Genomic DNA, 25,436 nt, shown 5'->3' on the forward strand with positions numbered 1-25,436 from the left:
GGTTAACAATAAAACATAAACTCAATAAAACAACTTTATAAGGAAAAGTGTGTGGTGGTATGCCCACCATTAGAAACCTCCCTCAATCCACCCACTTCTAATGGTGGGCACACATGAAATGTGCCAACAAATATAAAATATATATGCCGAAGCATAGGGGCCATCCACCCACAGGCCACCCCAGGCCCCCATGCTTTGGCATATATTCTGTTTTTTATAACTGCGGATGAAAAATCTCATCCAACAGCGCTGCTCACGCTGACTTATGTCTATTCTGAGAGCAAGTTCCTGTTGCTGTCAGAATAAACAGGTCAGCGCTGCAGCTGAAAGCATTCCTGCAAACAGAAATGGTTAACAATAAAACAACAATAAACCAGTGAAAGTCGAACAATCACAAAAATGACAACAACAAAAAAAACTATAACTATTTTTGGTTTTTACATTTTTTTATTTTTTTGGGGGGTATTTGTACTTTTATTTATTTTTTTTATTTTTTTTAACTTTTTTTTCCAAACTTCAAACATTTAAACAGCTGGTAGGGTCTCTCCAAATGCGATAGCCAGTTTCCTGACTACCGAACATCTTTTGAGACCCTGTGTAAATGTGCCCTGATCTGTGCCGTGCTGTACCCTATACTAATAGTTCACTAGTGTATGGTAGAGGCGGAAGCAGGGCTTGATGCAGAGGCCAGGTTGGCCAGGACAGGAGGGACAACAATAGCGGCTGTCACGCCTAATTCCACGTTTGCTGCAGACACGACATCTTTTTTGGGGTCTTCTTTGGGTTGGGGTACCAGGAATGGTATCGAGAAAATGTCTCTCATGCAGACGGCTAACTGCATCTGGGAGAGGGATTTGGGGCACAACACCTTCTGGATACAAAAGGGCCCTGATGTTCTCTAACTGGAAATTTAGGTATGATCCACTATGTCCAGTTGCTTTATAGAGAACAAAAGCATTATATAGAGCCAATTGAAATAAATAAACTGACACTTTTATGTACCAGCGTTTGGATTTTCGGGAAACTAAATATGGCTGCATCATCTGGTCATTGAAGTCCACCCCTCCCATGTTAAGGTTATAATCGTGGACACAGAGGGGCTTCTCAACAACACCAGTTGCCGTGGTAATTTGGACGGTCGTATCTGCATGAATGGAAGACAGGAGGTAAACATCCCGTTTGTCCTTCCACTTCACTGCGAGCAATTCTTCATTTCTCAAGCAGGCTTTTTCCCCCTTTTTAAGACGGGTATTTACAAGCCGTTGGGGGAAGCCTCGGCGATTAGATCGCACAGTGCCACATGTGCAAATTCCCAAATTGAACAAATGTCTAAATAGTGGCACGCTTGAATAAAAATTGTCCACGTATAAGTGGTACCCCATGTGGAAATAGGATGACGCCAAGTCCCAAACTATCTTGCCACTGCTCCCCATGTAGTCTGGGCATCCGGGGGGCTCCAAGTAACTATCTTTTCCCTCGTAAATCCGAAACTTACATGTATAGCCTGTTGCCCTCTCACAGGTCTTATACATCTTGATCCCATATCTGGCACGCTTGCTGGGGAGATATTGTTTGATTACAAGGCGGCCAGAATATTGAATGAGGGACTCATCGATGCAGATGTTTTTCTGGGGAGTATACACATCTGCAAATTTTTGGTTAAAGTGATTTACGAGGGGCCGAATTTTGTGGAGCCGGTCAAATTCAGGGTCACCCCGAGGAAGACTGAGTGAGTTGTCGTAGAAGTGCATAAAACGCATTATACTCTCATATCTATGCCTGGCCATGGCAGCAGAGAACACGGGCATGTGAACAAGAGGGTCGGTGGACCAATACAACCGCAATTGATTTTTATCATTAATGCCCATGTTGATGGTTAGGCCCAAAAAAACTTTAAATTCGGAAACCGTAATGGGTTTCCATGCGAATGGTCTGGCAAGGTTTGAATTTGGGTTGGCGGCGATAAATTGGCGTGCATATAAATTGCTTTGATCCACAATCAATGCATAAAGATCTTCTGTGAAAAACAGCTCAAAAAAATTAAGGGGAGTATTTAAATTTGCTGTTTCCACCTGAATTCCGGGTTGGGCAGTGAATGGGGGAAGTACGGGTGCTGCAGAATTTGTGGGCTGCCAATCGGGATTTGCAAGCACATCCGGAAGGACACTAGGGGCTCTACGGGCCTGTCTGCGAATTCTTGGTGGCCGCGGGACACTACTTGTGCTCGCCACCGCACCAGCTTGTACTGCACTTATGGGACTCGCCACGTCACCAAGTGATACTGCAGTGCTGGTATGCCTACGACCAGGACGTACTAGGCCGCTGGTGCTCGCCAGTTCACCAAAAGATACTGCGGCACTAGTACTGGCACTCTGCTGCATATGAGAGTCATCATGCATTTGTACCACCTCAGCAACCTGTGAATGGGATCGGGTACGCCTGACCTTAGCAGGGACCACTTCCTCGTCGCCTGAGCTAGCTGTCAGGGTGCCGCTGCTGTCTATAGGTTCGTATTCTGAGCCTGATTCTGCCAGTGAGTCTTCCCCTTCGCTCTCACTTGACATGCTCAGAATCCTATAGGCCTCTTCACTAGTGTACCTTTGCTTAGACATTTTGGCCACTAAATTTACAGGTACCTAGTGCGACTCACGGGAAAAAGAGCGCCTGGCTGTCAGGGACTGCTTGAACCGCTACAAAAAATTTACCGACAAGTGCTAACAGATATCAGGCCTGATTCTGTGAACACTGCGGTTTTGTGTGTAATATGTATCAAGTGACAGTTATCTACTGACACTGCACTTGCCGGGGGAGAAGGGGGGGGCGTAGGGGCTAAACGCAGGTGCTGGCAGGTGTTGGGGCTGATCCCGCTAACACTGCGTTTTTGGGGATACTAAAGTAATGTGAATGCTGGTATAGCGCTGATCTGATCAAAGATATTGATCCAATCAGACACTATACTAGCAATGAAGGTTTAGCGTGCAAGTAAGCGTGTTCCTGGCAATCAAGGGGTCAAATGTGATTATCTGTGTACTAGCGGGCAAACTGGTGCTATCTGGGAGGGGCGCTAACACTATTGGAAGTCGCTAGCGACACTGATACAGTGATCAGTAAAAATTGGTTCACTGAGCAGTGACACTGGTGACAGGGCAGTGAAGGGGTCAACTCAGGGGGGAGGGGGGGGGGGGCGATCAAGGGGTTAGACGGGATCACTGGTGTATTAGCGGGCAATCTGGCGCTATCTGGGAGGGGAGCTAACACTAACGGAAGTCGCCAGCGACACTGATACAGTGATCAGTAAAAATTGGTTCACTGATCAGTGACACTGGTGACAGGGCAGTGAAGGGGTCAACTCGGGGAGGGGGGGGGGGCGATCAAGGGGTTAGACGGGACTACTGGTGTATTAGCGGGCAATCTGGCGCTATCTGGGAGGGGCGCTAACACTATCGGAAGTCGCCAGCGACACTGATACAGTGATCAGTAAAAATCGCTTCACTGATCAGTGACACTGGTGACAGGGCAGTTAAGGGGTTAACCGGGGGGGTGGGGGGGGAAATTAAGGGGTTAAATGGCTTTATTGGTGTACTGGGGGGCAAACTGGCGCTATCTGGGAGGGGCGCTAGCACTATTGGAAGTCGCCAGCGACACTGATACAGTGATCAATAAAAATCGCTTCACTGATCAGGTACACTGGTGACAGGGCAGTGAAGGGTTAACTGGGGGGGGGCAATCAGGGGGTTAAATGTGTCCTAGAGTGTGTTCTAACTGTTAGTGTAGTGTTTTACTCACGTTTAAATGTCTCTTCTTCTCTGTCTGGAACGGAATGTGTCCAGGCAGAGAAGAATGACATCATATCCTGCCCTGTGTAAATATCAACACAGGACAGGATAGGACAGGGACCGATCATCCGATTTCAGCCAGAAATCACTGGCTGAAATCTAATGATTGATCCCTCCTGGATCGAATCGGATCACCCGCGGGTCGGCGGGCGCGCGCGCGCGCGCCCCCTGCCCGCGAAAGTGTCGGGAGCGCGGAACCCGTTTTTAAACGTGGTTTTGCGCTCCACTGCCGCCCTGCACACGTATAAACACAGTGGCAGGGCGGCAAGCGGTTAAACAGCATAATGTCTGCCACTGTAGATGGTAGTGTTAGATGGATATTACATAGAAAAAACTAACAAAATAAAGCCTAACTTCAGCTAACACTTAAGACAATATAAAACAACTGATATAAAACCAAATGAGTTTATAAAGAAACGGGTGTGGAAATTTTTGAAAAAAATACTTTTACAGGGGTTAAATCGGTGTCCCAATCTACTTGTCCAGATTAAAAATTCTGGGGTGCTTTTAGGAATGTCAGGGGCTTTTAAAAACAAAAAGGTGCTTTATGTTGATTTAAATGTTTAATATTTTTAACATTGCGCAGTTTATCTCTTCCTTACCTCTCTGCTTGTTTCCAGCACCACTCCCAGAGACTAGCAGGGAGGAGAGAGACCTTGCAGTGTAATGAACACCGATTGTGTGCTTGTCAGGAAAGGGGAGTGTGCAGGTTATTTTTTATCCCTTCCACTGCCAAAGCCCTCTTTGTGTTTTTTAGCACACGTTTAAAAAATAATTTTAGGCCTGAAGATTACACAAACCCCCAAACATTATATATTTTCTGAAAGCAGAGACCCTAAAGTTAATTTTAGGGCACAAAATAGCAAATAACCTCATTTTTTGTAAAATCTAAAAGATGAGGTTGCATCTAGTAAATAAATATCAAACATGTCAAACCTTAAATTTGCATGCGCTCGTAGAAAGGCGACAAACTATAGTACCCTATATTTTCTATAAGCTACCCTTTTAAAGCCCCCTTTACAGTGGTCTCTGTCCAGGGAGGCCACTGTTTCCACTGTCAGCGACTGCTTTGTTCAAAAGAAAAAAAAAAAAAAAAAAAAGAAAAATTAAAACAAAAAAGTTTAATTGAGCTTTAAAAATATATCCTGCAGATAACATTGTTTCAAGCATCCTGACCAAGAATGAGACTAGCTAAAGGTTACAATATGCAACTGCAAAAGAAATGTTAGAACAGGGGTACATAACCTTTCAGAGGTGGAGATCTACCTGAACAACATGAAAGATCGGGGCTCAGCGATGATTTTTTTTAAGGAATTAACTAGTAAGGGTTAATTAAAAAGTAAGAAAAACTTAAAAAAATATAATGAAAACAAATGTCACTGTAAAAATATAAACTTAGTCTACCTTAACAGTGGACAGTGTCAGTAGGGTAAGGAACTGCATTTTTTATTTTTATTATTTTATGATTTACAATTTTATTATAAAAATATATTTTTTTTTTCCCAAGTTAGTTTTTGAGTTTTAAAAGGCATACAACAAGCAAAATGTTGCATAAATTTGTTAAGTAACAGTCACAAATCAACAAAAGAAGAAAAAGACAGGTTCATTGATGATATTGCAGATACATACAATGTTAGTGTATAACAGTGGATTGGCTAGCAATATCAGACATCTGAGTAGACCTATCAGAAATGAATAGATCCCATGGTTCCCACACTGCTTCAAAAAGGGGGACAAGATTAGCTTGCATAGCAGGAAGGTACTCTATTCTTCTAATCTCAGCAACAACCTTAACCAATTCCGACCGTGTAGGAGGCATAGTAGAAAGCCAGTGCATAGGAATGATTCTCCTGGCTGCTTTTAGGAAATGAGAAGACAGTTTCTTGACATATTTAGAGAGTCCTGTAAAATGTAGGCCCAGTAAAAAGTTAATGGGATCAAACGGATATGGACCTGTAAAAGTAACCGCAAAAAAACTAATGCCCTCACTAAAGAAAGGGGCAATGTGTTGGCAAAGCCAAAAAATGTGGAAGAGTGCCAATGTCTTTGCCACATCGCCAGCAGACAGGAGAAACACTCGGACTGCACGCATGGAGAACCTCAGGAGTCTTGTACCAAAACAACATTTTATAAGTATTTTCTTTATATGCCACACATATGGAAGATCTAGAGGCATCCTCCCAAATCCTGCTCCATTTATCCAAGGGGATATCTTGTTGGAGGATTCGGGTCCGCTTCCGCTTGTACAGATGTGTTTCAGTAAAATGGGGAAAGCGTCCTGAAGCAATTTATAGATAGAAGAGATTAAGCCCCGTTGGTATGGACCCTGGATAAAGATACATTCAAAAGGAGTAGGCTTCTCTAGGGTCAGGGAAGGGATCTTGGAAAAGAAAAAATGCTGTATCTGTAGGTAAACATAAAACTGGTGAGGAGGCATGCATGAAGATTTTGGTAACTCAGTAAAGGGTCTAAGCTTTCGGATCACTGGGTGGACCAGGTGGTGCAATTGAAACAAGCTGGCTTTAGCCCGGGGACTTATATGGGCCGGGGTCAAACTATCAGGAAGACTAAAATTAAGCATGCCATTGGTCAGAAGTGAGCAAGATGAGGTCAGGGCAAATCTACTCCTACACCTCCTCCATATGGACATACGTACCCACAAGAAAAAAGCATAGGCCCAAGCATAAGATGCCTACAGGATGAGATTTGTGTGTCTGTCATAGACCAGAGTAAAGAGCAAGGGTGCAATGGATATAGCTGCAGCCACTCAATCTCGGACCATTTGTTAGGGGGGCACTGAGAAGACCAGGAGGTGAGGGTACGGAGATGAGTAGCCAAATAATACGACACTATATCTGGAGCTTCCAAACCACCCCCTCCAGATCGAAGGGAGAGAAGAACTGAACAGGCAACGCGGTGAGAATTATTATGCCATATAAAGAGACTTCTGAAGGGAACAGAGCTTGGACATAGGTACAGTAACAGGGAGCATCTCAAACAAATACAAAAGCTTGGGCAGTATAGTCCTTTTCAGTACATTGATCCTTCCAAGAAAGGAAATGGCAAGGTTGTCCCAAGACTTTACGGATTGAGAAATTGCATGAAAAAGCGGGAGGGAGATTAGCTTCATAAAGGGTATTGTAGGAAGAGGTAAGGTTGGTACCCAAATACCTCAAGGAGTAATGAGTAATTTGACTGAAGAGAAGATAAGATAACGGAGAGGGTATGTGGAGAGGTAAAGCTTCAGTTTTAGACATGTTAACCTTATACTCTGACAAGGCCCAAAAACGTTGGAGAATATGATGCAGAACAGGAAGAGTAGTGTGGGGTTCTGTCAGTGATAGCAAAATATCATCTGCGAACGCGGACAGCTTAAAATCACCATTATGGGTACGTATCTCCTGAAGATCTGGATTGGATCTGATAGCGATAGCCAGGGGTTTCAGGTAGAGAATAAACAGGAAGGGAGAAAGAGGACAGCCCTGGCGAGTACCATTAGACATCTGAAAAGGAGATAAGAACGAAGCCAGCTTGACCCGGGAGGAAGGAGTGGAGGGCTTTTAATGCTGCTACAAATGGACCACGAAAACCAAATCTCTCCAAAACAAGAAACTTATAAGGCCAACTTATTTTTTTACCAAAGCTCCTAAACTCAACTCCATAAAAGTCCATGTATCCATGTACACATAGGCTTTTAGCAGAGTTTAAGAGGTGCCACATTTAAATGAGGTTAAACCTCCCTCTCCTGAACGCGAAAGAATCGAGTTCAATTTAGGAACGCTTTGACCGCCGACTGCGGGAAACCGCAAAAGACTGTAAAAATGCGGCAACCGCAGTATTGTGTTTTTGCCGCGGTTTGCTTTTCCCAGTGGCCAGCGGTCAGAGTAGGCTCGTGTACATGAAGCCTTAGGGTTAGATACTGATCACTCTGTGTTCTTTCAGAAAAGGAAGGGGCTGGTAAATTACATACTTTCTGGCTCCTTACCCCACTCTCTATCCAGAGTTGATCGCCTTCAGCGCTGCAAAGGGAGAAGGAGGATGTAATTAGAGGAGCACACAGGGCGGTCTGGGCACAAAGAAGGGAAACTTGGACAGGAGGGACGGCGGGTGCAGCATTTGCTAGAAACGATCCCGTGTTTTCCTCCTGCAGCAGCTGAATACCAGAGGGAGTGAGAGGAGCAGAAGCCATCTGCTGGCGGACAATACAGGGGACCAGTTCCAGTAAATGTCGCCCCCATGCCTGGTCCTGCTACATATTCGGCAAGGAATGGCAAGGCAAGGACAAGACCTACCAGTCGCTTCGATTAATGTGTAGATTGCGACAGACAGCTTGCCGACCTCCATGTTACAGTGATTTCTAATAAAAGATATTTTTGCTCTATTTGTATACATTTAGGTCAGCTCCTGTACTTTGCTATCATCTTCACTTGCTCTTCTGAGCTATGATGGACCTTCTCATGTTAGGTGAATGAATGATTCCTGTTCAGAAATAGTTATAGAAACAGAAGCTGGAGACATTTCTGATGGTGATATCAACTTGCCACCTGTTACAAATATATTCTTGTATCTGAAGATTCCATCAGGTGGGAATAAATGTTACCATTTTGTTGTTAAAGACTATGATGAGTACTCAACCATCACTTGGACACATGGCGCTAGCGCAGTTTAGCCTTCATGCACGCCTAAGTGTTTTGAAATGAGATTCCCAAAGTCTGAGAATGCTGAAGATTAAGAATCATAATGGGATGGTTTACACCTGAAAGTTGTGTTGCTAGAAGTTTGGAAAAGTACCTGTCCTTCTTTGAGACAGAATTGCATGTGTTTTTCAGGTGCTCCCATTTAAGTCTATGGGGGGGGGGGGGGGAATGAGATTCTGCTCCTGTACTACAAGTTGCTTGTATAAAAAAAACTGGCTGGCTATGCTCTAACATGCATCGTGGATTAGTCCCCCAAACATGATTGGTGTTCCACAAGCATGCCACATTACCAGTTTGTATGCAATAGTACAGTACTGCTACACCCAGCCATGTGATTGATTGGCGCAGGACAGAAATGTATGTGGTTGGCTGGCAGCTATGTCATTCACCCTTTATCTACACACAGTGAGATCTTTTTTGGTAGGGAGAATTTCAGCTAATTGTTGATAACTGTAATCATTCTAATTAACGGTATTCTATTTGCATACCCCATTTTCCTTTGCATATGTATTACATTTTGGTTTGGAAACAGTCTGTATGTCCTGCATTTAATCATAATAATATAACTGAGGATTTATTTTGCTGTATTCTCTATCATTCTGGCACTATAGCCCTATTTCTAGGGACTGGTGCACATGTCTAAGGCTACGTTCACACAAGCTTTGTCAAAAGGCGTCAGACAGGTGTTTGGGAAGCGTTTTTAAACTTCTCAAATGCCTATGAAAATTTTGCACATGGCAGCACACAGTGCTGTTCACACGGAAGCGTTAGCATTGTGGCAAAACTGATGCCTCGTGTTGAGTCAGGAGGAGTTGAAGCCTCCCATTCAAGTCTATGGTGCTGCTCTGCAACAGCCTGGCAGGCGTTTGTGGTGCAGCTGCGATGTGTTAATACCATTTAACTTCATTTTAGGAGTTTGTGGTGTGGTTTTAACCCTTGGCAAGCACCTCACAACCACGCATAGGGCGTTTTGGGACGTTTGGCAAGAGTTAGAAATAAAGTCAAGTGTGAACAAGCCCTTATGGTAAACAGCCACCTGTGAGATGTATAAATCACACTTACCTCTAAGCCCCAGCTCTACCAACTGTTTTTTCCTAAAGTTCCACACGGAGCACTTCTTCCTCTAGAGCAAGTGCGGCTTAGTGGTGGCAGCAAACATTAGGAATAGGAAGTGCTCTGTGATGGGTGTTGAGCAAACATGCAGCTTAAGTAGGATTAATGCATCTACCCACCCCCAATACACTTCCTCTCCACATTACTATCCTGAGCTCCTCTTATAAATCTGCCATATTTAATGCAAATAGCCAATGCTGCCCCAAAACAGCTGCCCAGCATTTCACACCATCAGGAAAAGGCATGAATATGATAAAATAGATGGCAGTTCAGTGACATGTACAGCAAGAGAAGAATGAACAGGATTACAGTCAGATTATGGGATCATCAAGAGCAGCTCACACAGCAGCAGTACAGAGGAGGAGGGAGACTCCATAGCAACCAATGAGAAGTCATCTTTCCTTGATCTCACTTCCACAACTGGAAAGTCAGTTGCCATTGGTTACTGCAGTGTGTTTTATGCTGGTCTGATTGTACAACCCCTTTAAGATCACCACTCATGTTACAATCTGATTGTACAATCTTTTAGACCTACCAACAACTGTATATGGCAATAGCCCGCCTAACTGGATTATGAGTGACTGGAAAGAGTAGATATATTACAGAGGTATAAATCTAAAGCTGATTGTACAGCCACAATGTAATGTGTAAAGTGACATTTGCTTTTACTAAATGAGGACCTTACTAATCTATCAATTCAATCTGCATCCAGCCATGCAGGAACGATCCATTACACAGCTATTGTAGAATGCACAGATTGTAAGGAGTGTGGGGAGCTTTAATCAGGCATGCTGAACCTTTCTTGGAGAGGTCTAATAGCAATCACTCCACTCCTTCTCCTCAGTTCCATAAACCATCCCCCGACGTGGAAACCTCGAACGTTTGTATCAAACACCACAGACAGTTTTCCACAGCAAATGCAGTTGCCAATTCACAAATAGAACGCTGAGTGTAATAAGAAGAAGTCCCTCCACCCGCACCTGAATACAAGGTCCTTCGCTTCTTGTACCAGTGCCCATTCCCGCACTATAATAAAGGCACACAGTCACACCGGGCTCTACATATTGCACGCAGCCTCCATCCTCTATGACAGACACACTACTTCCGGGTACCTGACTGCAGCGGAACTCGGCTCAGCGCGACACTTCCGGTCTTCACTCTGCTGCTGCGTACTTCGCTGTACTATTAGGGCGTCAGGGACAGGCGGACAAGCGGACTGATATGTTGCCTGTACTTTACCTGTCCCTCTTTCCTCGGTGTAATTTGGCTTACAGACCTGTATATTATGAGTATATGCATAAAATATATTGCAAGAGGAACCTAGCCTAGGTCCTAAAAGTGGGAAAAAAGGCAGTAATAAATGTTATTAAATGGCAGTTGTAAAACGTACCCTTCCACATGTTTGTATTACAGGGAATTTTCCAGCTCCTTTGTCTACTCCACACCGCCATGTTGCAAAAAAACAGCAATGCCAATGCTATGCGTGCATCCACTGTGCTCTAGAACAGGGATCTCCAAACTTTTTTAAAGAAAGGGCCAGTTTATGGCCCTTCTAACGTTAGGGGGTCCAAGCTGTGGCCAGTCGGAGCAGAAAATGTCTTGGCATCGGTGGGAGTAAATAATGTCCCAACTTTGGTATTAGAGGATATATTAGTGCCCCATTGTTGGTGTCAGTGGGAGGAATAGTGCCCCATTATTGGTATCAGTGGGAGGAAAAGTGCCCCATCACTGGTGTCAGTGGGAGGAAAAAATGTCTCAACTTTGGTATTAAAGGATATATCAGTGCTCCATCGTTGGTGTCAGTGGGAGGAATAGTGTCCCATTTTTGCTATCAGTGAGAGGAATAGTGTCCCATCATTGGTATCAGTGGGAGGAATAGTGCCCCACCGTTGGTGTCAGTGGAAGGAATAGTACTGCATTATTGGTATCAGTGGGGGGAATAGTGCACCATCGTTAGTGTCAGTTGGAGGAATAGTGCCCCATCGTTGGTGTAAGTGGGAGGAATAGTGTCCCATCATTGGTAACAGTGAGAGGAATAATGTCCCATCATTGGTATCAGTGAGAGGAATAATGTCCCATCATTGGTATCAGTGGGAGGAATAGTGCCCCATCATTGGTGTCAGTGGGAGGAATAGTGTCCCATCGTTGGTGTCAGTGGGAGGAATAGTACCCCATTATTGGTATCAGTGGGAGGAATAGTGCACCATCGTTGGTGTCAGTGGGAGGACTAGTGCCCCATTATTGGTATCAGTGGAAGGAATAGTGCTCCATCGTTGGTGTCAGTGGGAGGAATAGTACCCCATTATTGGCATTAGTGGGAAGAATAGTGCCCCATCGTTGGTGTCAGTGGGAGGAATAGTACCCCACTGTTGATGTCAGTGGAGAAATTATTGTCCCATTGCTGGTGTCGGTGGGAGGAATGGTGCCTCATATAAGTGAGAGAAATAGTGCCCCAGGGGCCAGATGAAAGTATGCAAAGGGCCACATTTGGCCCCAGGGCTGCAGTTTGGAAACCACTGCTCTAGAAGGATCATTTGGTTTATACATTGTCATAGTATGTATAGGGCCCCAATCCTGTTGAGATTATGTTGCTGATTCTGCGGTGTAAAATAAATTATTCCTTCCTAGAGCACAGTGTGCATGTATAGGATTTGTGGCATTTAGATATGTGCACGCTGGAAATTTCATTTAGTTTCGGATGCATTCGTTATTTGAAGAATTTTGAACACAGGTGTTCGAGTTGCCAGTTCTTCATATCTATTTGTATCCTGTATGAAGTGTTTGGTAGACATGTTGAGCCAGAGCATCAATTTCCCAGATTCCTTGTAGAAATATTTAGGAACCCTGAAGAGAGAGCTGCATTTGTGTTTTTTATTTGAAACATTTTGCAGTTTTTCTTAAAGATTGCTATATATTATCGAATTGGATGGATTCAATATTTTCGGATGCAGTCCAACCCTGCAGGATAAATGGCATGAGCTGAATGGACAGTATTGACTGGCATCGTGTGCATCCGAATTAATGAATGGAACAAAATCCATTTGTTGTCCAAATCCTAATTATCAAACAAATTAGAAAATTTAATTAATCTCCCCATAGAGAGACAGGGTGCAGTGTAGTGGTGTCAGTGTTGTTTTTACAGAACTTCTGCGTCACTGCTGTTCCCATTTTTTTGTAAATTTTTTTTGTTAATTTCTAATTAAAATATTAAAATTTGTTTGCAGCATCAGGTTCTGTTGCTGCATCTTCAGTGTTTCCCCTTCTGTGTCACAGGTGTTCCTCCTTTTGCAGCAGCAGTGGTTTCCTTTTTTTTTAAAATTCAATTTAATTTCTTTTGTCCACAGCAGCAGCGCCAAAACTATATAGTGCATATTTGCTGTTCCCCCTTCTGCGTTGCAGGTGTTCCTCCTTCTGCATCAGCAGTGGTTCCCTATTTTTTATTTTTTTTTACTTTCTGAATTTTTTTTTTATTTCATTTTTTATTGTTGCCACTGCAGTAGCAGCAACAAAAATAATTGAGGGCATAATTGCAGTTCCTCCTGAGGCTTTCTTAATTTTTGACTTTTTTTTTTTGCTACAACAGCAGTAATAAAAACAAATCCATAATTGCTGTACCCCCTATTTTCTGTAATAAATAAATAAAACAGTTTATAGTGCACCAAGCACAAGCACGCTTGTCCTTTTTTTCTAGTGCTGGTCATGTTATTGAGCCACAACATGCAGAAGAGTTGGTGGAGTGAATAACTAAGCCATACTCATCCTCCTCATCTTCTGTCACCCAGGCTCATACTAGTTTGCCTTCCTCCGCAGCTGCCAAAGCAGCCTATTCCACAAGCTCCTTGTCCACCAAAGCTGCTCCTCCATAGCCCCACCATCATGCACAGAGGATTCACCGGAATTATTTGATCATAGTGTCAGTTACATGCTGCGTGAGGTTGCACAGCAATTTGAATGTTCTGATGTTGGTTTCCAGGTTGAGAAAGAAAGTGATGTGAGCCTAGAGAGAGGGGATGCCAATGAGAGAAAATAAATTGGCAGTCATGTTTCCCCAGCCACAGCACACTGCCAAGTTGACTCCAGTGATGAGGAGGGAGGGGATGATGAGGTTGTCACGATCGCGGCGTCAGACCCCAGACCTTCTCACCAAACTCGTGACCGAAGGACTAGCCCATTTAAAACCGCAATGTCACGTGCGTAACAATGCCACACCCAGCTGCACCCTGCACAACGATTTTCCAGCTAATTGGACCACAATCGATGTACTGGCAGCCTGAGCGATTGTTACTGTGTCAGGTTCATTACACAATTAACCCTTCACACTGCCACCACCTCCTTTTTGTACAGAGAAAGAGGAAACTCGGCGATATCAGTTATAACACTATAATGGTTCAGGTAATCGTCTGTATAACACAGTTATACAGAGGGTTAAACAAACATAGTAGTGTTCTCTTTAGAGGCAAGAATTCGTAAATTGCAATAAAGCGCTATAGAAACAGTTCAACACTTTCAGAAGGAAAGATTTATTACTAAAAGGTCAAACGGGTGCAATAAAAATATTTACAGAAAAGATGTAACTAAGATATATATACTATATATATATATAAAAATACAGAGACCAACAGCACAGCAAAGGGATATCAGAAAGAGGTGAAAGGGGTAAGGTACTTGCCAAAGTCCTGGGTTAGCAGATCCAAGTTTCAGAGCAAAAGGGCACGGGTCTCCCCAGGTGGTATTGATGTTAAAATGGGAAACGTCTTCAACTTCTCTTCTTAGGCCTGGCAACCCAATTTGTAGTCCCCCAGCAGGGGGTGTCTCTAAAGCCAAGGACCAATGCTTCATTTAGGGAGGGGTGGTCTGGGCGGATACCTCAACTACAGCCAAAATCTCCCATAACTCATATTTTAGCCCATAACTTTCCATCTGCACAAGTGACATTCCACCCGCGGGTAGATTATTATGCAGACACGTTTGAGGATTGATTAGAAACGAATTAATAACGGTTCACGAGATCTATTTTTCGGCTTTCCTATGTATTCGAGACAAGGCGAGTGACCCATCAAATTGTTCGGCTTCTCTTAGCCAATTTGACGATAGGTCTGGTTTTTATGTAAGTCTCTCATATTCCAAGATATGAGACATAGGGGAAAAATGGATTTTGAAAAGTGTTTATCTGATTTGTGCTTCGTTGGAATGGCTTGAACTCCTGGGAAGGCTCCGTTATCTTATATGAGGTGTTAAATTGCACAGGTTCTTTGGACAGCTAGGCCCCCGGCTCAGAGAGGTGTTTTATAGCTCTGGGCTCCCTGCTGGCTCTAGCCTGCCAGTGACCCACAACCAGATGTCACTGTTGCTGAACAGAGAGGAAAGAGGGAAAAATGAGGGACAACATGGAGATTCTTAACAAAATGGAGGACTGCGTCAGTCTCTGGTGCACACGTTTGCGACAGAGGTCACTGACCATACTTGGGTGCAAAGAGGCAGGATGTCCTGCAAAGGCAGGCATAAGGGCAGCCATCTTATTGCATCACACGCCAGAGCTCTACAGCTGCAGGGCACTGTTGACTCCTGGCTGACTTCCAAAAGTTCAATGGTGTGGGCTTTTTTCAACACATGTGCAGCAGACCGCAGTGTTGCTGTTTGCAGTCTCTGTCTGAAGTGGATCAAGCGTGGCCAGCATACCAGCCGCTTGAGCACCACATGCTTGACAAGACATATGACTACCTGCCATGCAGCCCACTGGCAACAGCACCTGAAAAATCCACATCCTAAAAAAGTGCAGTCCTTGCTCCTCATCTGGGATCTCTACCCCTACTATAAAACCTCAAGTCTTCTCAACAGTCTCCACTGAGAGGAGTGATGGTATAGCAATGGGGGACACAAGTCCTTGCACCCAATCTGCTAGAAGTACACCACCTGTTGATTTTACCAGGCAAAATTCGCTACCCCAGTTGCTGAACCATAAAAAAAATCCTGTCCCACCCATCCACATGCTCAGCGTCTAAATGCTAGCTTGGCCAAATTGCTAGCGTTACAACTGCTGCCTTTCCATCTAGTGTACTCCTTCCATGAATTTGTGGAATGTGCTAACCACAGCGGCAGGTTCCAAAAAGACATTTCTTTTCATGTAAGGCCATTCCAGCTCTGTACCATCATGTGGAAGGCAATGTTTTGGCCTTGTTGGACAGGGCAGTCAGCAGCAAGGTCCACATTACTGCTGCCATGTGGTCTAGCAGGCATGGTCACAGCACACTGGATAACACACTGGTAGCTGGGAAGGATGCAGGACAGGGTTCAGTGCCGAAGCTTGTTCCGCCACCACACCGCCAAAAAGCTGGTGATCATTGTGCCACATCTGTCTGCTCCACCTCCTCCTCTTCCTCTCTGGCCTCTTCTGCTGAATTGTCCTCTGAACCAGCAGTGCTCCTTATGTGTTCAAGGGGTTATGCAAGCAGTCAGACTAAAAGATGCCATGCGGTGCTTCAGCTGGTCTGTCTAGGGGACAGGAGCCACACTAGGGCAAAGATTCTGTCAGCTCTGCAGGGGAAGGGTCAGAGGTGGTTGACGCCGTGTCAGCTTGAGTCAGGAATGGTTCTATGCGACAATGGCACCAACCTTCTCTCTGCCCTCCTTCAGGAACGCTTGACACATATTCCATGCTTGGCATACACCCTGAATTTGGTGGTGCAGTGTTTCTTGAACAGGTATCCAGGCTTACAAGATTTTCTGAGGCAAGCCAGAAAAGTCTGTGGCCATTTCAGGCAGTCATACACGGCCAGTGTTCAGTTGGCTGACATTCAATGGGAACTCAACCTGCCCACCAACCGCCTCATTTGTGACATGCCCACCAGGTGGAACTCAACATTGGCAATCCTGCAACAGCTGCATATGCAGCAGAGGACCATCATTGAGTACCTGTGTGAGTATGGCACAAGAATAGGCTCAAGGGAGCTTGGCTTCTATTTGCCATACCAGTGGATGCTGATAAAAGATGCATACACTGTCCTGTCGCCATTTGAGGAGGCCACAAGAATGGTGAGCTGCGACAATGCATGCATCAGTGACACTATCCCTCTAGTCTTCCTGCTGGAGCACACACTGCATGGAGTCATGGACAGGGCAGTTGAGGCAGAACAGCAGAAGGAAGTGGAGGACTTCCTTTTCTCTCAGGGCCCCCTTTATGCAGATACCATTCCTGCAGGGCTGTAGAACACACAGGAGGAGGAGGATTGTGGCAGCATGGAAGTAGAGGATAACATACGGCAGTCTTCAAAGGATGGTTATTAGTCTCCAGAACCCCAGCCAGGAGTAGTACGTGGCTGGGAGGAGGTAGTTCCTGACAGTGTCATCCTCAGTGACAAAGAGGACTCAGAATCTCATGCCTCCTCAAACATATACTGCATGGGCTTCCTGATTCTGCAAAGCCTGCGAAAGGACTCGAGGAATTCATGGTATCAAGGAGAGGGATCAATACTGGTTGGCAACTCTTCTTGATCCATGTTTCAAGGGTAAAGTTGCAGAGATCATCTTGTCTTCGCAGAGGGAGCAGAGGATGAAATATCTTGAGGATGTCTTGAAGAAAAATGTATGTAACACCTTTCCAGACACTGGGAGGTTACCATTTCCTGGACAACGTGTTTCTGAAACTTCAGTCAGTCAAACGAAGACTGGTGGAGAAGGTGGCCAGCTGACCGATGCCTTTAAACAATTCTTTAGTCCTCAGCACCCAGGGCTGTTAAATTAAGCACCCATCGGCAGGGTCTGCATCATATGGTTCAGAATTATCCAGGGGCAAGAGCAGACTTGGAGACCTTTCCAACTGAGCATCCACTGGGTTACTGGGTCTTGAGGATGGATCACTGCCCAGAACTTGCGCAATATGCCATCGAGCTACTGTTCTGTCCTGCATCCAGCGTGCTTTCCGAATAGACATTCGGTGCTGCTGGAGGTTTTGTGACGGATAAAAGAGTGTGGCAGTCCACAGACTCTGTTGACCTGCTGACATTTATCAAAATGAATCAGTCCTGGATCAACAGCAGCTATTAAGCCCTGATGCTGATATAACTGATTAAGTTTGTTAGGGATCTGGGATCCCTTGAAGACTGCCTTTCCTGACAGCTCCATGTCAGCGCAGCTGGATAAGGCCCCCCCCCCTCATGCTTCCAGGACCTAATTCAGAAATTTGAGCCCACCTGCAGCCTCTGCGTTTGTCTTTTTTCCTCCCACGTGTAGGACCTGGGTGTGCTCCTCTACCTGGCTGGTCTAAAGGGCTGGCTGTCCATCCATGCATGTGGGCTTCAGCTAGATGTGGTCCCTGGTGTACCGCCTAAATGACTCATAATCCAGGGAGCCCCGCTGCTGGTACTCAGGGTGGCTTTTAACATGGATAACAGCCTTGTCTGGGGTCCGCTTGGTCCATGTGAAGTGGGCAGTGGTGTCAGCAGAGTCTCCCCTAGCCACGCACACCCGCGCAGTGGCAATGTGTACAGTTGGATAGCAGAGTTTGGGTGAGCTATATTTAAAAAAGCTTTGTATCCAAATGGATGCTGCATTACTAGGTATTTGTGTGCCTTGCTCTCTGCAGCCGCTGTGCATACCCTGAGCTCCTCCATAGATAATTCTCTGCATAACAGGTGCATAAAGTAATATTTTGTCTGTTCACACGTGGCATTAACCTGTTGGTGGATTCTCATGTGTGACCTGTGGATGACTACTGTAGCCAGCAGTGCCTGTTGGAGTATAGGACATTCTTTTATAATTTGTTTGTGCTCTCCAGTTTCTCAAAAGAAGAAGCCTTCCTGATGTCAACAATTTCCTTAGATGGGTTGTGTATATTGCAGAATATTATTGTAATTCTATTGTAGGTTTTATTGCTCTTCTTAACAAAACATTTTCATTATCTCCTGCTCTCTGGCAAGGCAAAGTTGGGTTTATTAACCACCTGGTGAAATCTGGCTGTGGTTGGAAGCTGCAGTATCAATCTCCATCTAGCAGTTGTTAACCCTTTAAGGGTTTGTTGCTAAGCAAGCTATTTTCTACTTCTTTACATTATTATTATTTTTTAGCTGCATGGTAATTGGCAGGTAAAACTCTGTGAAAGGATTATTTAGTCTGAAAATGGGAAGTCTCAGAGCTTTCCAAATCAAAACAACCCTCTTCACACTTTTCAAAAAGAAGACGCAGATGAATATGACTGTATGACGAACATGAATGTAGGTGTTTCTCTCAGCCTGTTAAAGGGTTATATGTTCTGGGAATGAGCAGTCTCATAGCCTTCCCAGGCAAAACAGCCTCTTCAGACTCTCCAGAGGTGAAGAAATGGATGAACATGATGAATCTTGCTTTGTTCAAGCAACCAGAAATGAGAATGATGGCACCTAGTATGTTGTCACATTCATTAAACAAGTGGCCAGTACACTCAAAAGGAGTCGTTTCCATTCACCCTGTGAAAGGGCTATATGTTCTGGCAATTAGAAGTTTCATAGCCATGCCAGGTTAGACAGCCTCTTCAGACTCATTGAACAGGAAGATTCGGACAGGCATGACTGTATGTATCCAGCTGGTATAAGCAGCCAGGGATAGAGATGATGACACCTAACAGGATGTCACATTCAATAAACACATTGTCAATACACTCTAAAGGAGTGGTTTCCAGATTACCCTTTGAAAGGGTTATCTGCTTTGGCAATGAGAAGTGGCTTAGCTTTCATAGGTGAAACCGCGCTCTTGAGAGTTTCTAAAGAGGATGATGCGGTTGGCCATGACTGCATGAATACTGCTTTGTTCAAACAACCAAAGATAAAGATGACGATACCTAACTGGTTGTCACATGAGGCTAATACACTCTTAAGCAGTGTTTCCACTCACACTGTGAAGGAGTTTTCTGTTCTTTCAGTGAGCAGTCTCCTGGGCTTCCTGGCAAACAATATTCGTCAGACTCTTCCTAAAGAATTGTTGGATGAGCATGCCTGTATGAGCCCTGCTGGTTCAAGCAGCAAGGGATAAAGACGCTGACACCTACCAAGTTATCACATTCATTGACCATGTGGTCAATACATTCTAAATGAGTTGCTTCCACTCACCTTGTGAAGGGTCATCTATTCTGCCAATCAGCAGTCTCAGAACCTTCTCAGGTAAATCAACCCTTCCAGATTCATCCAAAGAACATGTGGATGAACATGACTGTATGATTCTTGCTTTTTTTCAAGTAGACAGTGATTAGGATGATAATGACCAAGTTTCACAATTAATTAAGCATGTGGTCAAGACACTCTAAAGCCAGGTCAACTGCGGGGAGCCCACAGATCGATTGCGATCGTGGCTCTGTCTCCCCCCAGCCACATGTTACCTGCAATAGAGAACAGGTGGTAGCCTAGAGCTGGATGGAGGGCGGGGGTGGGAGCTGCTCAGTGAATGGTTGCTAGGCTGTCCTAGCAACCAATCATCAGCCTGGTATTACGCACGCCAGCAGCTCCCGCTCCTGCCTTCCACCCAGCATTGTGCTGTCTTCTGATCTCCATTCTGCTCTACACACGCTGGCAGGTAGGAAGTGCTACCTGGGTGTGTGTGATATGAACGGGACAGAAAAGAAACTGTAGCGGGGTGGAGCAGTGGAGACACTGTGGGAGGGGGGACATGGGTGACTCTGTGGGAGGGGGGACATGGGTGACTCTGTGGGAGGGGGGACACGGGAGACACTGTGGGAGGGGGGACACAGAAGATACTATGGGAGGGGGGCACAGAAGTCACTGAGGGGGGTAAGAACAAGAGACACTGTTGGGGGGGGCAGAAGAGACACTGTGTGAGGGAGCAGAGGAAACACTGTAGGAGGGGGGCAGAGGAGACACTGTGGGGGGGGGGGGCAGAGGAAGCTACAGTGGGGAAGATTCTAATGTGAAAAGGACAGAGGACACTGCTTTGGGGAGTGGGGAAGCAGAGGACACTACCCAGTGGGGGGGGGTTGTGTGAAAGGAGGCAGAGGATACAGCTTTTGGGGGAAGCATTACAGGATGCTGTGGGGGGAGAGGGGCAGGGGGCACTACAGTGGGGGGGGGTGATGTTAAGGGGGCAGAGGTCACAATGTTAGGAGTACAGGATGCTACTGTGAGGGGAGGGGGGCAGAGGACACTACAGTGGGGGGGGGGGGGCTATATGAAGGGGGCAGAGGACACTGCATTGTAGGTACAGAACACTACAGTTGGGGGCGATGTAAAGGGGCAGAAGACACTACTGTGGGGAGGTTTTTTTTTATTTTTTTTTTAGGGCACTGTCTAGTAACACCCCCCCTCCCTTTCCCAGGGAGCTTTGCTTTACTTCATGTTGTCCAGGTAGATCTCAATCTCTTAAAGGTTGCCTACCCCTGCTCTAAAGGAATTGCTGAATTCACCTTCTGCAAGTGCCATCTATTCTGACAATGTCCACTCTTTCTTTTAGGGCCATTATAACTGGTCTCAGAGCCTTCTCAACCCAATCAATCCTCTTCAGTCTCTTCTGAACAAGAAGATTAGGGTGACCTTTGCCAAGGTTTTTGAATCCTCATTTTGTAAGGTTGATTAAATGATTTTAAATAGAAGCAAAGCTGTAGAGGCATTTCAAGTGCTTACAGAGGACGCTTGACAATTCCCTTATGGTGACTAAATCAAGTGCTTGTTCTGAAAATTAAGCATGTTGTCACCGCAGAATGTTGAGGGGGTTTGAATCACCCCTTTGGTCGGTGTGTCCCTTATGGGACTGGCCAGATACATGACTTTACCATTAGAAGATGCTGTGGCCTTTAAGGATGTACTCAATCACTGTATTGCTCTTTATCTTAGAAGGTGAAGCCTAAATTAATAGTGGTCAGTTTGGCTTCCTGCCTCAAGATGAACATCTGTTGAGTTAAAGGAGACTGAAGTTCAAGAGTCAGTTTCCACACTCACTTCAGAGAGTGTAGCTTCTGCATTTCTGGCCGGGAGTCTAAGAAAAAACCAACACATAATCCAAGAAATCAGCGAAGAGCTTCATGCCAAGATGCTTTCTGGTATTTTGGGGATTGTGCTATCCATACATGTCTTATGGGCACTTGGTGGCTCCTCTTTGGACATAGGTAAAGCTTTGGTGATGGACACATGGTCACTCAAGGCATGTATTTCAGGAAATATTTGGGAGATCTTTCATCCTTCACTTCTCAGATTGGGCCACATAAATTGCCTTGCCTGATGAAGTTAGACAGCACAATAACTGTGGTCTACATCCGGAAACAAGGGGGCAAGCAGTGTCCCCCTCTTGAAGGAGGTTTCTCCAATTCTCGAGTTGGTCCAAGTCAATGTCCTGCAGCTAACTGTGGCCTATATGCCTGGTTGGAAGAATCTTTAGGCAAAAAATTTGTCCAGGTCAACCCTGGAAGACAATGAATGGTTCAGACTGCTGTAAGTCTTTTCAGAACAAATGGGCTTGTAATCTCTTCCAGAGGTAGACCTGTTCACATCCCCAGTCAAAACCAAGTTGCTGAAGTTCATTTCCAGGGTCCAGCGTCCACAAGCAATCGGGTTGGAGGTGCTGATTGCAGAGTGGATCTCCAGGACAGCTTATACTTTTCTGCCTCTCCCTCTGATTCTCAGCTTCCTGCAGTGACAGGGGAATGTGATAGTTCTGGTGGTGATCCCAGATTGGTCGAAAGGGCCTTGGTACCCTCTGCCCCTCTCAATGAGTATCAAGGATCCACTCCCTCTGCCGGTAAGATCGACTCTTCTCCAGAGAATCATTCATCCAACACCTTACAGGCTCAAGCTCATGGTTTGGTTCTTGAGAAGCAGAGGCTAATAGATCTCGGGTGCTCTGTAAAGGTTGTCAATACTCTTACAGTGTCTATAGTAGAATATGACATACATTCACAGGATTGCTGCTGGTCAAGGTTTCACACTGGGCTCTTCTCAAGTCTGTCACATTCTGAAGTTTTTGCAAGTGGGGCTTGATTTAGGTTTATGCATATGTAAGATAAGGGCCTACATTCCTACAAGTACCCCTTACTCATTCACAAAGGGGGGCAGCATCAGGGTGCCCCTTTATTTAAAAGGGGTACACTGATGCTAATGAACCCATCTGCCCACAGCCCCCTCAATCACCAGCAGGGTCACTGATAAGGGGGTATCCCCGGCCCTCCTGCAGGGGACCCAGCCCCATCAGCAGCAGAAGGGGGACCAGGCAGCTGACAAGCCCATCTGCAGCTGCTAAATTCCATTGTTAGCCTCCTGTCATTCTATCACACAGTGGCTCAGTGTTGTGAATGTTAGCTGCACTCCTGCTCTGCTCCACAGGTTTGACACTTTCAAGTTTCCTTCTGTTTATAGTTGATTGCGACTTTGTTTCTCTCCTCTCCCCCAGACTTCTGATCCTTTTCTATTCACTGCTACAAACCTCTCTTTGCTTATACAACTTGACCCCTCCCCCACCCCACTGTCATCACCTGTTCCCTCTATATATCACCGCTCAACTCTTTTTATTTATTTATTTATTTACTGACCTAGTTAATGTGTCCCATTTCCTATGACCTTCAGCTCAAATGTAGGATTATTATAAGATTCATAATTGTATCTCACCACTAGTCTGATTGAATTCACAATTCCTGGTCAGTCCCATTCCCTTACCTATAATAACCTTTAGGGCCAGTTCACACTCCATGCATTTCAGATGCTTTTTTTCTGCATCCAAAATGCACCGAAAGAAGGTTATATGGTTGTCAATGTCATAGTTCACATCAGTGCTTGCAGTTCCAGTGCATTCCGGTTGCAGAAAAAAAAGTAGAACGTGCTGAATTTTTTCTGCACAGAACTGTACTGTAAAGCAGTAAAAGACATCAAAAACACACCAAAATGCACTGTAATGTACATGTCCCTAATTAAATTGAAGAAAAAGAGAGCAGAGAAAATTAACTGGAGTGCATCAAAAACGCACCAGACACGCTAAAAATGCGTCACAAATGCACATGCAAAAATGCATCCGGAACACATCTAGAGTGCACTTCTATAGTGTGAACCGGACCTTAGGACTTGTTCATACCATTTGTGGTTCAGAAACACATACAAGAGCATGCATTACCCTGCACAGAAAAGAAACGCAATGCCCTTTGCATATGTGCGCAGGTACCATGAATACTTAATTGCACCTCCACACATCTAGTAAACACAGATGCATTCACAGCCACCAAAACGCATGGTACCACACTACTGTGTGGTTAGGTGCTACACACTTTTAAAATAATATGACTGCAGTACTTTTGCATGTTCCCACACGTTAGGCAGCCCATTGAAATGAATGGGCTGAGGAAAACATTTTTTAAAAAAATGCCAGATTCACACAGGTCCTCTGGCCTGAACAGCATGAAAGAGTGGGTGGTTCACATGGCTGGAGCCACCTGGTACACTATGAGGACACAGCAGCTGTATGAACACAGGTTTTAATTTGACAGTTGTGCAGGTTTTTTGAAGTGGTCCTGAATGCTCACTGTCTGTGTTCAGGACTGTACACCTGCACCCATATGTCTGTCAAATTAGTATCATACCTGCAGCATTTCCATAGTGTAACATAGGTTGCCTGCTAACGGCTCCAGCCACATAAACAAAACACTGATTCACACTCTATAGGCCACAGCACCCATGTGAATGAGCCCCAAGACCTCATTTACACACCAAGCTATATTTTTTACCTCAGTACAGTTTTATCATTTAGATATAACAGGAATTTGGTTGGGATTGTGTACATTAGGAACATTTTTAGTGTATTTTCACCATAAATATAATTTTGATATTTTCTCTGATGGCGGGGGGGGAGGTGTCAGGCTGTATGTGGCCCTATGATATCTAACAGCAGCCCTGACCACCAGGCAAGGTTTGTGGGGAAGAGGCCCTTGTCCCCAGCGGCATGGGGATACTGTCCCTATGCTAAGGGCATGTGTTTGGTAAGGTGCAGGGAGGGGGGTGCTCTTTTGCACCCCCCCCCATTTCCTGGCCTGCCAGGCCTGTGCTCTGATCAAGAGTCTGGTAGGAATTTTGGGGAGACACTGGGCTTTTTTCCCCTATTCTGTGAGGGTGGGGTTTTCGTTAAAAGTCCTACCAGGCCTAAGGGGCCTGGTAGGACTTTTAGGGGAAACCCCATGCACTTATTTCCCCAATTTTGGCAAAGTGGGGTTCCCCTTAAAAGTCCTACCAGGCCTAAAGGGTCTGGTATGGCTTTTAGAGGAAACCCCTTGCACTTTTTTCCCCCAATTTTGGGAAGTGGGGTTCGTCTTAAAAGTTCTACCAGGCCTAAAGGGGTCTGGTATGGCTTTTAGGGGGAATCCTACACACTTAATTTTTTTTTTTTTTACTGTGGGGTCCCTCCTAACCTACCTACCAGACCTAAAGTGTCTGGTATAGATTAGGGGGGGACTTTTTGTTTTTCTTTTATCAAAATTTAATTTTTTTTTAAATGTCAGACCTCCTGCAGCAAGTTCTATACATTGTACAGATGTGCAACTTTACAGGTAGTTTAAGGGCACTCCTAGGCATGATATTTAACCACTTGCCTACCAGGCACTTATACCCCCTTATTTACCAGGCCAATTTTCAGCTTTCAGCGCTTCCGCACTTTGCTTGACAATTGCGCGGTCATGCAACATTGTACCCATATGAAATTTTGATCATTTTTTTCTCACAAATAGAGCTTTTTTTTGGTGGTATTTAATCGCCACTGGGCGCTTTACTTTTTGCGCTATAAATAAAAAAAGTGCAAAAAATTTGAAAAAAAAAAAAGTTTCTTTGTTTCTATTATAAAATTT

General features: G+C 44.9%; 1 protein-coding gene across 1 annotated transcript in view; it reads right to left on the bottom strand.

Moving 5' to 3' along the window:
* FAABTP (fatty acid amide binding transmembrane protein) overlaps positions 1–10,757 on the bottom strand; it is a 53,605-nt gene extending 42,848 nt beyond the window's left edge. Inside the window, exon 1 of the mRNA XM_089674101.1 lies at positions 10,627–10,757. The gene's annotated coding sequence lies outside the window, so the exon portion shown is untranslated. The remainder of the gene's footprint in view (positions 1–10,626) is intronic.
* Between the last annotated feature and the right edge of the window lie 14,679 nt (positions 10,758–25,436).

Source organism: Staurois parvus, unplaced genomic scaffold, assembly GCF_062004578.1.
Source record: "Staurois parvus isolate SC_StPar_1 unplaced genomic scaffold, SC_StPar_1.0 ptg000147l, whole genome shotgun sequence".
NCBI lineage: Eukaryota > Metazoa > Chordata > Amphibia > Anura > Ranidae > Staurois > Staurois parvus.